At 30.5% G+C, this 21,201-nt stretch overlaps 2 protein-coding genes across 3 annotated transcripts in view; one reads left to right on the plus strand and one right to left on the minus strand.

Moving 5' to 3' along the window:
- The window catches only part of LOC139489736 (sushi, von Willebrand factor type A, EGF and pentraxin domain-containing protein 1-like), an 87,991-nt gene that overhangs the window by 47,936 nt on the left and 18,854 nt on the right, over positions 1 to 21,201 (minus strand). The window lies entirely within an intron of this gene.
- Positions 1 to 21,201, plus strand: part of LOC139489737 (sushi, nidogen and EGF-like domain-containing protein 1) — a 30,032-nt gene that overhangs the window by 1,216 nt on the left and 7,615 nt on the right. The gene's annotated exons all lie outside the window — the stretch shown is intronic.

Below are 21,201 nucleotides of genomic sequence, written 5' to 3' on the forward strand. Positions count from 1 at the left end.
CTGTATGGTGATTATACCTGTATAGAGGAATAATCCTTCTTCAGAAGGATAAAAATATCCCTCTATAGGGCAGAATTGCATTTCCTAGTTATATTGGCTATAATCTATAGCATTATATGCATCAACATATGCACTTTACTAAACATTGGGATGACCAGTTTTCTGCTTAATTGACAAAACTTGCAATCTAGTATATACCTATCTGAACAACCTGATCAACAACAAAAGGAATAGTTGACCTTTAAATTTCATGTTAAATCTAACAATAGAAATTCTGTTCAGTGAGGCATAAGTGAGTGGAATTTTCCTGATCATCACAGCTTTCAATCATGGTGAACAATAGATTGTATATTTAGTCAGATAAGCAGCAAACTGGGCATGTGCATCTCAAATTAAGTACAACAATTGGTGCATCAACTGTTGCAGGTTACTGCCATAATAAGTAGAAAATGCCATTCTGCCCTATTTTGATTTAAATCCAGTCTAAACAAAAATACCCCTCTATAGAGGGATAATTTTATTCCTCTATAGAAGGATTGTCCCTTTATATAGGTAAAATCACCATATAGAGGGTTTTTTCCCAACCTGTTCAATGTTCTAGTAAATCAAATGTTCCATTTATTGATTTCATTGATTTCCCCTTAAAAGTAGTTTACATTTTCCTTAACACTACGGATAAGGTTCGCTTTAGGCAAATCAAGGCATCGGATTTAAAGCCGTGGTCACACCTTACCGGATATCACGAACGGACGGCTAACGGATTAAAAATAAAGTTTCCCGTTGACAATATTGTTATCCATTTGGGAGTCCGTTGATATACTGACCAAACGGACGCAAAACGATTGCATTACGGACACAAACAGGATATGGAACGTACGAGGAATAGAAACGTAACGGACAGAATGGAGACCGAACGTTTATACACCGGACGAGTACCGCATAAAACAGACACCTAACGGAAGACTACTGGATAAAACAGATAAACCAGATATGCGGAAAAATTAAAGGCGACAATAATTATACATGAAAATCGCATAAATATTCAAACAGTTTCCATGTAACTGGCTTTGGTTTGTTCTTCAAAATGCTGCCAAAGGGTAGGGTCTTGTCTGAATAAGAGCTGCTTGATAGTGAAGACGTTCTCTCACTCTAAGACCAATAATGATTAATATGCATTCATGAAATCTGACATACATGTACCAATAAACGACATTTCTAACTCAATTTTTTTTATTGGCATTTATCTGTTTCATATACGTTCATCATCCGTTTTATCCGTTTTACTTCCGGTAGAGGTCCGTTTCACATCCGTTTATCCGCTATACGTCCGGTAGAAGTCCATTGGTGAATTTATCTACCGGACCCCTAACGGATAAATAATGGGCAAGTAACGGATACAAAACGGATATGTAACGGAAATGAACGACGTCTAACTGATAAGAACGGACGTCTAATGGACATGAACGGACTGAAAAAAAGTTATCCGTTCGGCGTCTGTTCGCACTATCTATAAAGGTGTGACCGGTGCTTTTTTTTTTTTTTTTTTTTTTAGCTCACAATGTATTTTTTAATAGCTCTTTAAATAAATGCTAGGTTACCAAACTCTTCATATAATTACATTCAGTGTACTCACAAAATATAATATTTTGGGTATTTTGACATGATGCAGGTATTTCAGGAACACCTATTTTTATTGATGTTACATAAAAGCTTAAGGTAAAGCCAAAGCATACGATTTAAACTTTTCAGTAACAAAATGGTGCACAAGTTTATATTGAACTAGAACATACCCGTGATAGCACGGGTCCGTGACTGAATTAAAGTATATAACTATGCGCAAGCCTTATTTTAGTATTAGTATTGTCATCTGATAAAGTCATGCCGATTAAAAGATACACAGTTTTTCTCTGCTTTCAAGTCTTTCTTTTTGAACCCGTCGAACTGAAACAATAATATTATTTTTTTGGAAAACAAAAGGTCCTGGAATGGAGTATTTTTTTATCAACAGCGTTGTCCTATATAAGTTATAAATAAAGTTGAATTCTTTGCTTCGCTGTTTTACGTCATGCCCACTAACAAATTGAAAACTGTACCTATACGCCTTATTTTTAGTATTCGTATTGTTATCTTAGAAAGTCTTACTGATTAAAATACTACATATAGGTAACAATTTGACAATTTAGTAGTGTCAACCCTGTGGTTATGACCCGTGTATATAGCATATTAATCCTGAATACAACGTTTGGTGGTGCGCCTGTCAGATGCGGAACGTACAGATAAGGTAATAGGTAACAGGTGAATATACTTTTGGTATCGGTAGCGGACTCGACCCGGAACTTCTTAATTATTGGCAACATTAATTACGTGGAAAACAAAAGGGCCTGATGTGGTGTAATTTTTAATCTACACCTTTGTACTATATTAGTTATATATAAAGTTGAATTCTGTGATTCGTCGTTTTTACGTGATGACGGCTGACAAATTGGACCTCGTAATTTTAGTATTATAGATACATAGACATGAATAAATTTTGGTATGGGATATCATCTTGCCTGTCTTTGTAAGAATCATGCAGGTTCCTGTTGATGGGCAATTCATGACCCCTCTTCAAATGACTTTGTATTTTGTTTATGAAGAAGGTATGGATGAAAAAAGGTTACATCCATTAAATTATTTTTTAACCTTGGTTGCCATGGAAACCATTCTTACAAAATTATGCCGAAATACTCACAAAAGTAGCCTTTGAAATTGAATTATAAGGGATTTTAAAGAACCATTGAAATAATGTTAATCAATACAACCAATAACTTTATTAATAGTATTGACAAACCAAGCCCCAACCTATACAAAAACTTTGATTTTACTAAATAGTTTGTTTCCATAGCAACAATTAAAAAATGTAAAAAAAAATTATAAATAAAAAATTTCAAAAACTTCTAAATTTTTAATCTGTTTATCTCCCAGGTCAAACAATACCATGACATGTCATTGACAAATTTTGAATGACAACATTCTATATTCATAAAATAAAAAGAAAGTTTCTAAAAAAAAAAACAATTAGTCAAAATTGTCGATTTGCACCAAAATTCAGATTACCAAACAGATGAATATTCAAACACTGGCATGTCAGTTAACTGCTAGTAGTCTGTTGTTATTTATGTATTATTGTCATTTTGTTTATTTTCTTTGGTTACATCTTCTGACATCAGACTCGGATTTCTCTTGAACTGAATTTTAATGTGCGTATTGTTATGCGTTTACTTTACTACATTGGTTAGAGGTATAGGGGGAGGGTTGAGATCTTACAAACATGTTTAACCCCGTCGCATTTTTGCGCCTGTCCCAAGTCAGGAACCTCTGGCCTTTGTTAGTCTTGTATTATTTTAATTTTAGTTTCTTGTGTACAATTTGGAAATTAGTATGGCGTTCATTATCACTGGACTAGTATATATTTGTTTAGGGGCCAGCTGAAGGACGCCTCCGGGTGCGGGAATTTCTCGCTACATTGAAGACCTGTTGGTGACCCTCTGCTGTTGTTTTTTATTTGGGCGGGTTGTTGTCTCTTTGACACATTCCCCATTTCCATTCTCAATTTTATTTTCAAAACATTAAAAGCTAAAACTTTCCATTTATTTGTGCAATTCTGACACATTTTTATTAATTTTATACGAGAATATATGATTAATGAAGATATGCGTGAACAAAACTAAAACGCATCACTCTGGGTATGGTGCACCCCCCTTGTTTTGGAAAAAGAACCATTTTTATCAAATTATAAAATTGTTTGAAAAAAAGTGGTATCTTATTATGTTTACTTGTGAACGAACCTTTTTAAGAATTGAAAACATTACTTCTATAGGTGAGGGCAGTATATGTACCCCTCCCCTCAATCTTATATGTAAGATTTCACAGAAGTTTGAAAAATGGCAATACGCATAACTCGTTGTCGTAGCTGAGATTGATGCTATTAGTAAAAAAAAATAATCTTAAACTCCAAAAACATATAAGTCTATGTATAAAAATTAGAAGACTTGTTGTAATAGCCAATGAGACAATCTCCACCAGAGACCAAACGACATAGGAATGAATAACCACAGGTCACCGTACAGCCTTCAACAATGAGCATAACATGATTATCTGTAAAACAAATCTACCTGAACAATTTAAAAAAAAAATTACTCAGGATACTTTCTCTTTCAAAATGGCTATAAAGTGTTTACAGTAATAATTTAACGCAACTCATTGTTGGTTTGAAACAAATTATTGATGCTTAAAGAACTTTAACCCTAGACTTAGATCTGCTACACAAGAATGCACTGAAATGTCTGGTTGGTTTTATTTATCATTGAATTGCTTTTGAAACTCTTTTATATAGGCCGCATTTCTTTCTAACTAAAAATTTGTAAACGTTGTATCGCGTTTGTTGTTGTTTTCTAAACGCTACAAAAGTTGAAATAAATACATCGTTTAATAAGTCCTTACTGACCCTGTTTGAACTTTCAATACTGCATGCACATGTTGTTGGAATACAGACTTTTACAAACGCAGAAACAAATACTTCGTTTAATCAGGTTGAAGTTAGAAACAAATGTAGCGTTTGTTCTAACAAACGACAAACGACAAACTGCAGACGCATTTTTATCGTTTGCATCGTTTGTCAAAGTTTATGTAAACTTTGCAAACATATGTTTGAAAGAAAGGATCAAAACATGTGCGCGCTCAGCCGTTTGCATCGTTTTGTTAGAAAGAAATGCACTCCATATAAAGATTCTAATACAAGTATCATATCAACTTAACATTGTCAAGGTTCTAAGTAAATTATGAACCCTGTCTGACAGACGAAAGAGAGAGAACGAAAACGGAAAATTCAGCATTTTTTCCATTTTTGATGGGGCATAACTTATCAACAGTACAAGTGACACCAATAAAATTCGTCTGATCTGTATTAAATGGTAATAAGCATTGTGTATAACATTGGGTTGTGGCTAACTTAAGTTAAAGAACGGAAACAGAAAAGTCAGCAATTTTTCCATTTGCTACGGTGGGGGCATACACATTCTGCTTGTTCTATTTGAGGAAATATATATCAACGATCTACCTTAAATTGTGCAAGAATTTGTCAATGTTTGCATGGTATATGATGGAAAAGGACAGCTTGTCTTTCAATATTATTTTTAAATAACCAAACTGATTTATAATTTGTATAGTGCAGAGTTATCACATCTTTATAGTTCTCAAAACATATTTCCTTTGTGGACCTTGAGAGAAATTTGCTGGCCCTAACTATTATATCGTGTTTTGATTCTCAAAACCTTAAAACTACCATGAGCAAAGATCATTCATGGAATTTTGCTTAATTCTATCAACTGTTATATTTCCACATTTTTATGCCTCTGCTGTGGCGACGGGGGCAGTAATATTTACCATTGTCCTTCCGTCAGTACGTCCCAAAGTTGGTTTCTGTTCTCTAACTTTAGTTTGCCTCAACCTAATGTTATGAAACTTAATCACATTGCTTATTACTACAAAACACAGACAAAATTTGAATTTTGGTAGTGTCAGTTAAATCGTTCTAGAATTATACCCTTTTACAAATAGAAATATTGCTGAATTTTTCGTTTCCGTTCTCTTGTCTTTACCAAATGTTATCAAAATTATACACAATGCTCAAAAATCACCTAATACAAAAAAGTGACAAAACCAAGTTGAATTTTCTAGAGCCATGCCTCCTTACAAAGGGAAGCAGTTGCTGAATATTTCGTTTCCTTTTTCTTTCTTAAGTTTGCCTAAACCAAGTGTTATGAAACTTTTAAACAATATTTATGACCACAAAACTTAGATAAAGTACAGAATTCGTTAGTTTCACTTTTACCGTTCCTCATGTGTACTATTGTTTGTCTGTTTGTCTTTTTCATTTTTAGCCATGGCGTTGTCAGTTTATTTTAGATTTATGAGTTTGACTATCCCTTTGGTATCTTTAGTCCCTCTTTTTTTTACCGTTCCTCAGTTATGTCCGTTTATAACTTTTATGATATGCAAACGGGAGCATCATATGTGTCCAATTGACTCATTCCACATTTCTTTCAAGCTCTTTTGCATAAGTAAGATTCTTTATATATCAGAATAGAAAAAAAACCGGTTCCGTAGTTCTTCTTCAATTTCAATTTTAAGACAGTTAAATCGACATAGTGACAAATAAATGTAAGCATGGGAGGTAAAAAGTAAATAAAGGCAACAGTAGTATACCGCTGTTCAAAACTCATAAATCCATGGACAAAAAACAAAATCGGGGTAACAAACTAAAACCGAGGGAAACGCATTAAATATAAGAGAACAACGACATAACACCGAAACGTAACACACACAGAAACGGACCAAGCATCAGACAAAACACCACGAGAATAACAAATATAACATGAAAACCAAATACATGAATTTGGGATAGACAAGTACCGTGCCACGTCTTATCTCAATTTATCAAAAATAAGAGAAAACACAAACGACTCAACGTTAAAATGCAACACACACAAAAACGAACAATAATATAACAATGGCCATCTTCCTGACTTGGTACAGGACACTTTTAAAGGGGAATAAAAGTGGTGGGTTGAACCTGGTTTTGTGGCATGTCAAACCTCGCACTTTAATGGCAAAGTTAAATATAACATTGAAATGACAAACATAATATTACAGGACTACAATACAAATTAATAGAACATATTAGACAAAGAAAAACATGATTAATAGTTAACAAAAAGCATCAGGTTTAAAATTCAATACGCCAAAAACGCGCCTTGTCCACACAAGACTTACAAGTGACGCCCAGATATAAAAGACAGCTATAATGTGTACAACATCTGACTCTGCGTAATAGTATACTAGTCAACAAAAGAAACGATACAAGGCAACGTATTTTCCATATATAATGAACTTGGATATACTATACCGAGTTTAAAAACTGTCCCATTGGTCTAATTGTTAGAGTGTTATTTCTTATCAAAACCATTGATTTAAGAAAAAAGAAACGATTTGGTTGCTATCCGTCCTTGTGTCCATCTGGATGTCCGTGTGTCTGTCTGTCTGTCCGGTCATTGCAGCGATCTTACATGTACAAATCTTGTCAGATTTTTAAGAAACTAATACTTTTGGTCAATATAAGCAACATCTCAAACAAGTTATATATTGGTGGCCAATGGCCTTTTTAAAAAACAGTTTTCGCCCTTAAAAATAATAAATTCATGAGGAAAGGCCTCGTTAGCACTCCCACAGGTACAATCCTTGTCGATTTTTTTTACAAAACTTATACACTAGGTTGATATCAACAATATCTCAGATAAGTTCTATAATGATGGACAATGGATTTTTTTAAAAGAGTTATGACCCTTTAAAATATCAAATTTATGGAAAGTGGCCTCGTTAGCAATCTCTAGGGTACAAGTTTTTTATTTTTCATTTTCAGTCTATTTCTAACAGAATATGGACGTAGCTCACCGTTCCAAAGGAACTGTGGGTTTTTGTCATCAATTGGCTTATGTCTCAAACACTAAAGCATTTAAGGCAATTTGATGTAGGTAAAAATGTTCATCTGGTCAAGTTCTGTCAGCCCTAAAATTTTCAGATGAATCTTACAACCTATTGTTGTGTTGCTGCCACTAAATTGGTAATTATAATTAAATTTGTATTATTTTTTTGTAATTCATGAAACATAGCCACTTTGGCTAAAATGGAACATAGGGGTAAAATGCATTTTTTGCTTAAGAAGAGAATATGACAGATACAAAGAACATTTAAATGGAATTGTTAAGCAACTCATTGATATGTATTGAAAAGCACAAATTATCATTGATGAAAGATTCAACCAAAACATTTCAGGTGATTGATTCGGACTCTTGCGAGTCTCTTTGGTTTTTTTTTTACATAGATTGAAATGAAACCTGGACAGAGGCTAATTTTTAAGACAATAAAAAAGCATCTGAAGACATATTTTAATTTCAATTTGCACAAAACAAGTGTGTTTAGGGACGCATCAATACTTCATTCAGTCATCAGCCTTACGGCAGTTTTCTGTTGTTTGTTTGGGTTGTTATCTCTTTGGCAAATTCCCTATTTCTGAAAAAAATCTAATATCTAAAAATGGGGAAGAGGGTACTATTATTGCCCTAATCTTTTGGAAAAATTGCATGCTACAATGCTCAAAATGTTTTCAATCAAATAGTATCTAAATTTTTTGAAAACATTTATAATTTTGAGAAAAAAGGATTTTTTAATTATCAAATTTGTGTCAAAAATACACATATAAATGGAATGTTTTAGCTGTTAATTTCAAAATGTTTGATTTTTCATCTTTTTGGCAATCTAAATATTGATGAAAATTTACAATTTTTTACTGAAATGATTTTTTTAAAGGAAAAATACCACACGACTTTCGTTTTATTCTATGAGTACATAGAATGTTGTCTTTCAAAATTTGTCAGTGACATGTCTTGGTATTGTTGGTCCTGGGAGATAAACAGATTTAAAATTTCGGAGTTTTTGAAATTTTTCATTTTCGAATTTTAACATATTTTTAAATGGTTGCCATGGAAATAAACTATTTTGTAAATTCAAAATTGTAACGTTTTTGAATAGTTTTGTTTAACAATGTAAAAACACTAATTGTTATTATTGATTAACTTGACTTCTATTGGACTTTAAATTCTCTTATTTTAGATTTTCAAAAGGGTCTTTTTTTTACATATTCAGGCAAAAGTCCAAAAAATCTACCAAAGTTCTTATTGTATAGGGCAAAAGAAATTACTTCCGTGACATGTCATGAATCACCCTCTGCATGATTTTTACAAAGACAGATACTTAAACATTAGCGACTCCAACATGAACAACTCATAGCTTTGGAACAATTACTTCGTATTTTACAATGTATGTGTAAATATTTTTCTGATTCTAGTTCCATGTATGCCACTTACGAAGAAAGAAAACTACATAAATATCCTTACAAACATCGTTATATAGACGGTTCTTCTAAATGATCCACTAAATATGTGTCTACACTATTAACATCAAATTAAACAGCAATGAAAACCGTGACCAAAAGTTACTGTGAATTTGTTATACTAGCGCTGGAGTAAATGAGGATGTGGATAATGACAACTTCCAAAGATCTTTAGAGGACATGCAATCTAAGACCCTTTCATCATTCAATAGTATGAATCAATTGATTTTTTAACATTTGAATTAAGTATTCCCCTTTACAACCTAAAGATACATTAAAAGTGTTGGTTCTACTTTGTTGAATAAAAAAATGACCAACGTAGATACAAGTATCTTGTTCTCAAGAGGGATAAAATATACCTTGTAAAATATCTCTCTGATTTAAACTAAACTTCTCTGCAACTGACTTTACAAAGCTGCTTGATGACTTGGTCGACAACATAATTATTACGTTTAGAGGACGTGTTTATGAATTACAATTAACTTTCTTATGGTAAAAGTCTGTTCTCCTCTTTTTGACTTGTTCCTTTTTTCATATGAGTTTGATATCATTTAAAAACTTCTTAGGAACAAAAAAAAGTAGCAGTATCTTTACTTTCTGCTGTACTAGAAAAATCCCAAAACTGGTCTCTAGGTTGAACGCAAGAGTTCCAAGTGATGAAGATACAACCATTCCTTCGTAAATATTATTCTAGTCGTGTTTCTTAATTCAAATGTAATGTGCATGCTAAGAAATTGAATGAAATCTTTACATTGATAATTTGATAAGTTTGTTATGGTATTGGCGTATTAAATTAAAATCCTGGTACCTTTGATAACTATTATGGACGCTATCACGAGTTTGTTGACCGTTATGGAATATCCGTTTCACAGAATACGACCGAAAGATTCCAACTCCATCACAATGAACTTATTTACAGGTGTATACTTGTATGATCAACACGATTGGTGTCACATATGGAGCTGGATCTTCGTACCCTTCTGGAACCCGTGAGATTTACTCTTTTTGTTTGGTAGGGTACGTGTTGCTCAGTCATTAGTTTTCTATGTTGTGTTTTGTGTACTGTTGTTTGTCTATTTGTCTTTCATTTTTGTAGCCAAGGCTGATGAATGTCCTTTTGTAGTTTGTAGGCATGCATGACAAAGATAAGAACCAACTTTAATCCTGTGTAAATTGATTTTATTGTATGTATCCTAAGATTATTGTTCAATATACAAGTTGGCTTCATTATGTAGCTATACAAGTTATATACTTAAAACATATATCAACAACACTATCTTCTTCTAATTTGGAGTTGAATAACAAACGCAAAACATAAGACGTTATGTTTTTGCACATCCTATTTCAATTAATTATCCAAATAAGTTTTTAAATTTACTATCTCTTGAAATCTAATTTTCAATTTTAACACTTGGAGTTGGATAGCAATAGAAATACTTAACACATTTCTTTTGCACATCCTATTTCAATTTAGTATCCAAATTATAAGTTAATATTAACTATCTCTTGAGGTTGGACTTTATTATATCAATGCACAGTGTAACCACTCCTTCGAACCAGAATACACCAAAAAGATTTAATAGTTTGAAACTTAGCCATTTAACACTAAAACTAAAACTATCTAGCATATATTAAACTTTTATTTGGTGTTTACTTCAGTAAATCAAACACTCTTCAGTTGGTAAAGTTTTATTTTTTCAGCTTAATTCCATATTAAGTAAATATACATTTAATGTAGCATTGTCCTAATCTATTGTCTGTTCGATACAATCACTTCAATCTACTCAAACTGCAATAGGGCATCTGTAAAATGTGCAATTTCCTATATCAGAACTAACGATCCAGCGTGAGAGAATTAGTTTGTCAAGAAAACAAAGTTGAAAAATGAATCTTTTTCTAGACTGACTGATAAAATGTGCTATTTTTCTAATACAAAATGGAGCCGTCAAAAGGTCGAAAACTTTGTAAGGAATCAACACCCAATATGTTTCTAAGGGATTAAATATAAATTCAAATGCTTCAACATTTGCTTATCAAACAAAACTAATTTGTCATGGGAATTTAAAATCTAAAAGTACATTTGAGGCTTTTTAAGGGTAGTTGGTAAAATACTGTTTGAATTACAAACGTATATGAATAGTTCATAGTGCATTTCCTGGAATTTGATGCATAACCTAGATTATATGCCCGTATTCAAACCTACATTGGGATCTTTCATTGTCTTGACTTATACAGTTATATATATTTTGTTGAACACTAAAATTGAAGACAAATTCCCCTTCGAGAACCTCGAAAAATTATACGAAACGTATAAAAGTACTCTCACGATGCTTGTTTTATAAAATTCTTAATGGATTCGTAGCAATTCCAACATAAACCTATATGGCTACCTGAATCCATAATACAGAACCTCTAGATACTACAAAAGAGGGACGAAAGATACCAGAGGGACAGTCAAACTCATAAATCGAAAATAATCTGACAACGCCAAGGCTTAAAATGAAAAAGACAAACAAATAAACAATAGTACACATGACACAACATAGAAAACTAACGAATAAGCAACACGAACCCCACCAAAAACTATGAGGGATCTCAGGTGCTCCGGAAGGGTAAGCAGATCCTGCTCCACGTGTTGCTTATGTGAAAACAAATAGTAAATAGTCTAATTTGGTAGGTCATATTCATGAAAGGGAAGGGGATTGTAATTACGACATAAGGAACATATCCGATATCATTTGTGAAACGGTTATTCCATAACGGTCAAACAACTCGTGATGGCGTCAATAAAATTTACGAAGGGATGATTTCAACTTCACCATTTGGAACTCTTGGTTTAATAGCTCCCTTGTGAGCAGCAACCCTCTATCAAGAAAATGCAAGCACGGGAATATCGTATCAACTGGGAGATATATACCCCGTATGCAGGTGCTGCTGGTATGTTGCTACTCAGAAATAGAAAGTTCACGATTGGAAAGCTGAAATCATCTCTTCTGTCGTAAAGTTTTGTTTTCAACCGACTCCCATTGTCAATTTCTAGATGTAAGTCAAGATATGAGGCCGACTTAACTGTATCTGAAGTATCCTTTATCTCTAGATCGATGGGATAGATGCGTTCAACATAGTCACCAAATTTTGAATTATTTAGTGAAATAACATCATCTTTAAAGTATTCTTCATGGTGTTTTACATTGTAAAATGTCTTAAAAACATAATTCAGTGTGTACTGTATGAGAGTGTAATTATCTCATTTAAATGGGATTTTCGGCCCTACAAAAATATAGAATTACAGAAAAATGGGCAAAATGAAAATAAAGAATATTGATTTAATGGGGTGCTAAAATATAAAGAATGATTGTGTAAATATATAGAAGTAGTAAACACATTCTGATTACAGAAATAATCAATCAACAGAATAACGAATTTGTGATATTGCTGCCAGAAACAATATACATGTAGTTCATTTCTTAAAGTAGGCTAAAAGATGATTTGGTAGATGGAAATTACAAAGATAAATACCTGCATGATTCGTCCGTCTTGTGTTTCAAAATATTGAAAGCAACGCTAAAAAACATCATAGTTCCTTATGTACTTTGGCATTATGAGACCTCATAATGGATATATGTTTGTAAGAGACATAAACCATTACAATTTAAAAGAATAATTTATTACACGTAGAAAGTTTTTTTTTAGGGGTATACTTTGATATTTGCAACAACAGTAAAACGCTGGTAGAAGTATTTTATCGTATCGGTAGGAGTTTTATAAAGTATTTATGACATCATGTACACCATATAGGGTTTTATCATAAATGCTTGTAAGTTTAATGCAGGTCTTTTTTTGGTAAGATTTAAGCTGTTTATTGTTTGCAAAAAGTAAATCACAAAAATACTGAACTCCGAGGAAAATTCGAAACGGAAAGTCCTTAACCAAATGGCAAAATCAAATGATAAAACATTTTTTTTGTCCCCCTGGTTTCTCACTGCATCTAGTTTTCTATACTGTGTTTTGTGCCCTTATCTATAGGATGCAATTTGTTAAAACAGCTGTTTCCCAAACAACGTCTCTTTTGTGGAGATATATGATATTCTTACATTTTAAAAGAGGGACGAAAGATACCAAAAGGACAGTCAAACTCATAAATCTAAAACAAACTGACAACACCATGGCTAAAAATAAAAAAGACAAACAGAAAAACATTAGTACACACGACACAACATAGAAAACTAAAGAATAAACAACACGAACCCCACCAAAAACTAGGGGTGATCTCAGGAGCTCCGGAAGGGTAAGCAGATCCTGCTCCACATGTGGCACCCGTCGTGTTGCTTAAGTGATTACAAATCCGGTAAATAGTCTAATTCGGTAGGTCATATTCATGAAAGGGAAGGGGATTGTAGTTACGACGTAAGGAACATATCCGATATCATTTGTGAAACGGTTATTCCATAACGGTCAACCAACTCGTGATGGCGTCCGTAAAATTTACGAAGGGATGATTTCAACTTCACCATTTGGAACTCTTGGTTTAATAGCTTCCTTGTGAGCAGCAAACCTCTATCAAGAAAATCATGATAGGAAATGCAAGCACGGGAATATCGTATCAATTGGGAGATATATACCCCGTATGCAGGTGCTGCTGGAATGTTGCTACTTAGAAATGGAAAGTTCACAATTGGAAAGCTGAAATCATCTCTTTTGTCGTAAAGTTTTGTTTTCAACCGACCCTCATTGTCAATTTCTAGATGTAAGTCAAGATATGAAGCCGACTTAACTGTATCTGTAGTATCCTTTATCTCTAGTTCGATTGGATAGATGCGTTCCACATAGTCACCAAATTTTGAATTGTTTAGTGAAAGAACATCATCTATATAGCGGAAAGTAGAGTTAAAGGATATTGCTAACTTCTTATCTTTCTTCCTAAGAAGTTCCTGCATGAAGTCAGCCTCATAATAATAAAGAAACAAGTCGGCGAGTAGAGGGGCACAGTTTGTTCCCATTGGAATGCCGACAGTCTGTTGAAAAACACGTCCTCCGAACGTAACAAATATGTTGTCAATCAAGAAATCAAGCATCTTGATAATATCAGTTTCAGAGAATTTTTTGTTTGAATCAGAGTGATTCTTTACAAAGTAGGATTTATCCCTCCCTAAGACAAGATACTTGTATCTACGTTGGCCATTCTTTTTTATGAAGCAAAGTAATATCAACTCTTTCAATTTGTCTTTTAGTTTGGAATGTGGAATACTTGTGTACAGGGTAGAAAAGTCAAATGTTTTAATACTGTTACAAGATGAAAGAGAGTTAGATTGTATGTACTCTAAAAGATCTTTTGAATTTTTAAGTATCCACATCTGATTCACGCCACCTCTAGAATGGCGTTATGAAATTAAAAGAATGTCAAAGAAATGATATTAAAAGTTTGTTCCCATTGTTTAGAATTACCAAAATTAATATTCTTTTTATCAAATATTGTATTATTTTATTTGCAATCAGTTATTTTTACCATCTTGAGACAAGTCTTCTAATTAGAATTGAAATATAATGAGAATTAAAATACTTAAACTTTTATTTTTGTGGAATAAGAATGCAGTTATTGATTTATTTTGATGCAAATTATTAACCATCATATGATTTCAGTACTTTTTGTACATCAGGATTGGCTGTTCTTCATAAAACATGCTTACTTTAAGTAAAAAGATATTAAATTTTTGTACGCGTTACCTAAAATGCAATTATTTCTTCATTTTACTGAAAATTATTGACTGCCATTGAATTTTGTACTTTTTATAGTTTAGAATAGTTTTTTTGTTCATAAATTTAAAGGAATGTCAGAGAAATCATACTAAAATTTTGTTCGCATTGTTTAAAATAATCAAAATTATTCTTCTTTTTATCAAAAATGATACTATTTTATTTGAAATCAGTTATTTTTACCATCTTGAGACAAGTCTTCTAATCAGAATTCAGATATAATGAGAATTAAAATACTTAAACTTTTATTTTTGTGGAATAAGAATGTAGTTATTGATTTATTTTGATACAAATTATTAACCGTCATATAATTTCAGTACTTTTTGTACATCAGGATTGGCTGTTCTTCATAGAATAATCTAACTTTCAGGAAAAGGATATAAAAATTTTGTATGCGTTGCCCAAAATGCAAATATTTCTTCATTTTACTGAAAATTATTGACTGCCATTGGATTTTTATACTTTTTATATTTAAGAATAGTTTTTTTTTCATAAATTAAAAGAATATCAGAAAAATCATACTAAAATTTTGTTCGCATTGTTTAAAATAATCAAAATTATTCTTCTTTTTATCAAAAATGATACTATTTTATTTAAAATCAGTTATTTTTACCATCTTGAGACAAGTTTTCTAATCAGAATTCAGATATAATGAGAATTAAAATACTTAAACTTTTATTTTTGTGGAATAAGAATGTAGTTATTGATTTATTTTGATGCATATTATTAACTGTCATATGATTTCAGTACTTTTTGTACATAATGATTGGCTGTTCTTCATAAAATAATCTTACTTTAAGGAAAAAGATATTAAATTTTTGTACGCGTTGCCTAAAATGCAAATATTTCTTCATTTTACAGAAAATTATTGACCGCCATTGGATTTTTGTACTTATTATAGTTGAGAATAGTTTTTTTTCATAAAATTAAAAGAATGGCAGAGAAATCATACTGAAATTTTATTTGCATTGTTAAAAATAACCAAAATTCTTCTTCTTTTTATTAAAAATGATACTATTTTATTTGAAATCAGTTATTTTTACCATCTAGAGACAAGTCTTCTAATAAGAATTGAGATATAGTGAGAATTAAAATACTTAAACTTTTATTTTTGTGGAATAAGAATGTAGTTATTGATTTAGTTTTATACAAATTATTAACCGTCATATGATTTCAGTACTTTTTGTACATCAGGATTGGCTGTTCTTCATAAAATATGCTTACTTTTAGGAAAAAGATATAAAATTTTTGTACGCGTTTCCTAAAACGCAAATATTGTTTCAATTTACTGAAAATTATTGACTGCCATTGGATTTTTATACTTTTTATAGTTGAGAATAGTTTTTTTTTCATAAAATTAAAATAATATCAGAAAAATCATACTAAAATTTTGTTTGCATTGTTTAAAATAATCAAAATTATTCTTCTTTTTATCAAAAATGATACTATTTTATTTAAAATCAGTTATTTTTACCATCTTGAGACAAGTCTTCTAATCAGAATTCAGATATATTGAGAATTAAAATACTTAAATTTTTATTTTTGTGGAATAAGAATGTAGTTATTGATTTATTTTGATGCATATTATTAACTGTCATATGATTTCAGTACTTTTTGTACATCAGGATTGGCTGTTCTTCATAAATTAAACCATTGTGGTGACGTCAGCCTATTCATTTACCGTGGATTCTTTTTCTAGAATCAACGCTTCCTAAATCCGTCGCTGAAATGGACTCACCAGATTATATTCTATTGTTTCCTTTGTGTTCCTAATATCATTAAGTTTGAATTGACGAATTTCCTGATTTCTGTTCACTAATGCAATTATTTTTAAAAACTTACCTTTAATTTTTGTAGTTTCTATATGCCTTCACTGGGAATCGAACCCGTCCATAAGTTTTGTAACTTGTTACTGACATTAACATATCGACGAAACCTCTGGGCTACCAATCGGTTTTAAAAGTCTATTTTATATATATAAATGAATATATGATATACATCGGTACAACGGACACACATGGCTTGTACCTTAATATATACATAATAGGTAATCGTATAGTATGAATTGATAGCCACGAGGTTTCGTAGTTAAGATAAATGATTTAAAGCTAAGGACTTGTCTGTTTAGGTTCGAATCCCTGAATTCTTTTTGTTGTTCCAAATTAGTCTAGATTTCCAGTTTTTTATCTTGTTTTGAATGTTATATACGGAATATTTGAATGGATATTTTGTGTAAAAAAGCGATTTTGGTCGCTTATTATCGGTTAATGGTTAGCTATTCCATATGTTTCAAAGAAAACAAAAATGGATTGCATAATAATGGTCCATTTTTCTTTTATAAATTAATATTATATGATTTCATCTGTTTTACTACATAATTTAACAAATTTTAATTCGCAAATTCCTATGCTAGAAAATCGTCATATGTCTTGAAATTCCGGAAACATACTTATTATATGCACTATATATAATGTTTTTGTCGGGTTGTTGTCCCTTTGACACATTCTCCATTTCCATTAAGATCAATTCAAATAGAAATAAGTTCGAATATGTCTTATTTTGTAAAAACAGATGACATTTTAATGCCTGATGATATGAAGATCTTTAAGGGCAGACGTGTTGTGTTATAATATATTTGTATTTTTTTTAAATATTTAATTGTGATATCGAATTTATTGTAATGGATCGTTTGACACAATATCATGGTTAATTAAACTCACTTACAATACCTTCTAATTAAGAATAGACTTTAATTTTCAAAAGACATTATCACAATAGTTTAAGTGATAGATACAATGGATAAGCGTTGATTCATGAAAAACAAACCATTTGCCCTGCGGGCTCATGGTTTCTTTTTCAAGAATCAACGCTTATCCATTGTATCTACAGTGTATATCACATAATCTTACTTTAAGGAAAAAGATATTAAATTTTTGTACGCGTTTCCTAAAATGCAAATATTTCTTCATTTTACAGAAAATTATTGACCGCCATTGGATTTTTGTACTTATTATAGTTGAGAATAGTTTTTTTTCATAAAATTAAAAGAATGGCAGAGAAATCATACTGAAGTTTTATTCGCATTGTTAAAAATAACCAAAATTCTTCTTCTTTTTATTAAAAATGATACTATTTTATTTGAAATCATTTATTTTTACCATCTAGAGACAAGTCTTCTAATCAGAATTGAGATATAGTGAGAATTAAAATACTTAAACTTTTATTTTTATGGAATAAGAATGTAGTTATTGATTTATTTTGATACAAATTATTAACCGTCATATGATTTCAGTACTTTTTGTACATCAGGATTGGCTGTTCTTCATAAAATATGCCTACTTTTAGGAAAAAGATATAAAATTTTTGTACACGTTTCCTTAAATGCAAATATTGTTTCATTTTACGGAAAATTATTGACCGCCATTGGATTTTTATAGTTGAGAATAGTTTTTTTTTCATAAAATTAAAATAATATCAGAAAAATCATACTAAAATTTTGTTCGCATTGTTTAAAATAATCAAAATTATTCTTCTTTTTATCAAAAATGATACCATTTTGAGACAAGTCTTTCAATCAGAATCGAGATATAATGAGAATTATTCTTTTTATCAAAAATGATACTATTTTATTTGAAATCAGTTATTTTTACCATTTTGAGACAAGTCTTCTAATCAGAATCGAGATATAATGAGAATTAAAATACTTAAACTTTTATTTTTTTGTGGAATAAGAATGTAGTTATTGATTTATTTTGATACAAATTATTAACCGCCATATGTTTTCAGTACTTTTTGTACATCTATGTTTGGCTGTTCTTCATAAAATATGCTTACTTTTAGGAAAAAGATATAAAATTTTTGTACGCGTTTCCTTAAATGAAAATATTGTTTCATTTTACTGAAAATTATTGACCGCCATTGGATTTTTGTACTTTTTATATTTAGGAATATTTTTTTTTCATAAATAAAAAGAATATCAGAAAAATCATACTAAAATTTTGTTCGCATTGTTTAAAATAATCAAAATTATTCTTCTTTTTATTAAAGATGATACTATTTTATTTGAAATCAGTTATTTTACCATCTTGAGACAAGTCTGCTTATTAGAATTCAGATATAATGAGAATTAAAATACTTAAACTTTTATTTTTGTGGAATAAGAATGTAGTTATTGATTTATTTTGATGCATATTATTAACTGTCATATGATTTCAGTACTTTTTGTACATCTGGATTGGCTGTTCTTCATAAAACATGCTAACTTTAAGGAAAAAGATATTAAATTTTTGTACGCGTTACCTAAAATGCAAATATTTCTTCATTTTACTGAAAATTATTGACCGCCATTGGATTTTGTACTTTTTATAGTTTAAAATAGTTTTTTTGTTCATAAAATTAAAGGAATGTCAGAGAAATCATACTAAAGTTTTATTCGCATTGTTTAAAATAACAAAAATTATTCTTCTTTTTATTAAAGATGATACTATTTTATTTGAAATCAGTTATTTTACCATCTTGAGACAAGTCTGCTTATTAGAATTCAGATAGAATGAGAATTAAAATACTTAAACTTTTATTTTTGTGGAATAAGAATGTAGTTATTGATTTATTTTGATGCATATTATTAACTGTCATATGATTTCAGTACTTTTTGTACATCAGGATTGGCTGTTCTTCATAAAATATGCCTACTTTTAGGATAAAGATATAAAATTTTTGTACGCGTTTCCTAAAATGCAAATATTATACTTTTTACTGAAAATTATTGACCGCCATTGGATTTTTATACTTTTTATAGTTGAGAATAGTTTTTTTTTCATAAAATTAAAATAATATCAGAAAAATCATACTAAAATTTTGTTCGCATTGTTTAAAATAATCAAAATTATTCTTCTTTTTATCAAAAATGATACTATTTTATTTGAAATCAGTTATTTTTACCATCTTGAGACAAGTCTTCTAATTAGAATTCAGATATAGTGAGAATTAAAATACTTAAACTTTTATTTTTGTGGAATAAAAATGTAGTTATTGATTTATTTTGATGGATATTATTAACTGTCATATGATTTCAGTACTTTTTGTACATCAGGATTGGCTGTTCTTCATAAAACATGCTTACTTTAAGGAAAAGATATTAAATTTTTGTACGCGTTACCTAAAATGCAAATATTTCTTCATTTTACTGAAAATTATTGACCGCCATTGGATTTTGTACTTTTTATAGTTTAAAATAGTTTTTTTGTTCATAAAATTAAAGGAATGTCAGAGAAATCATACTAAAGTTTTATTCGCATTGTTTAAAATAACCAAAATTATTCTTCTTTTTATTAAAGATGATACTATTTTATTTGAAATCAGTTATTTTACCATCTTGAGACAAGTCTGCTTATTAGAATTGAGATGTAATGAGACTTAAAATACTTAAAATAAATGATTGCATTACTTTTTGTCCGTCAGGATTGGTTGTTCTTCATAAATTATGTTTACTTTAAGGAAAGAGATATTATTTTTTTGTACGTGTTGGCAAAAATGCAAATATTACTTCTCATATTGGAAAATATTGTAATTTCAATTGCAATCAGTTGTTATAAATGATTTTTTATTAAAAAAAAATATAATGTAATGTTTGCATTGTTTAAAATTATTTCTATTTCTTGTTAAAAAATACAGCAGTTATTTTTGTAATTTGTTGTTTTAAATGCTTCGATTGTGACGAGAATATAGAAAGTCCGTGATTATAAGTTTTTTTTTAAGAATTTTATGATGATAAGGATACAAAAATTATAAATATTGAAAAAAAATAGACTTCATTTTTCAATAACTGATTCTTTCATTTTGTTTTTCCTGAGAATGTTTGGAAAATAATGAAATAAAAATCGCGATGTAGACACCGTTTTAGAACTCGCCGGTTTTGAAAATATATAACCTAAATAAAATGAAAAAGACCATTCTTTAATGATGATAATTTAATTTAGGTTTTATCTGTACATTTTTTTTCATTTCAATTCATAAAATTTTGCCAAATAATTAATAAACAAAATGTATCATTGAACGTTCGATTTTCAAGAGTCGCCATTTTAATTAGATTAAACGAAACTAAAATTCCGTAATTTGTATTAGTTTATCATGTGACGTATTAAAGTTCAATCCGTCATCAAGGTCGATCGGTACTATCCGTCTGATCAGTCCGATCAGTCAATTACTTTTACTATAAGTCTGACGGATTGCTGACGTGAGTTTGACGCGAACTGGACTGATCGGTGACTGATCGATGACCGCTGACTGATCGCTAAAATAGTAACGCCTAAGGTTGCAAGTACTGTATCTATGTTTTATCATGGGTGTTCAATACAGCGATAAGATCCCGCACCGGAGGCGTGCTACAGCTGGACCCTTTACAAAAATGTGTATTATTTCATCGATAAAGAACGTCATACTAAACTAAAATTAAAAAA

This window comes from Mytilus edulis, chromosome 9 (assembly GCF_963676685.1).
Source record: "Mytilus edulis chromosome 9, xbMytEdul2.2, whole genome shotgun sequence".
NCBI lineage: Eukaryota > Metazoa > Mollusca > Bivalvia > Mytilida > Mytilidae > Mytilus > Mytilus edulis.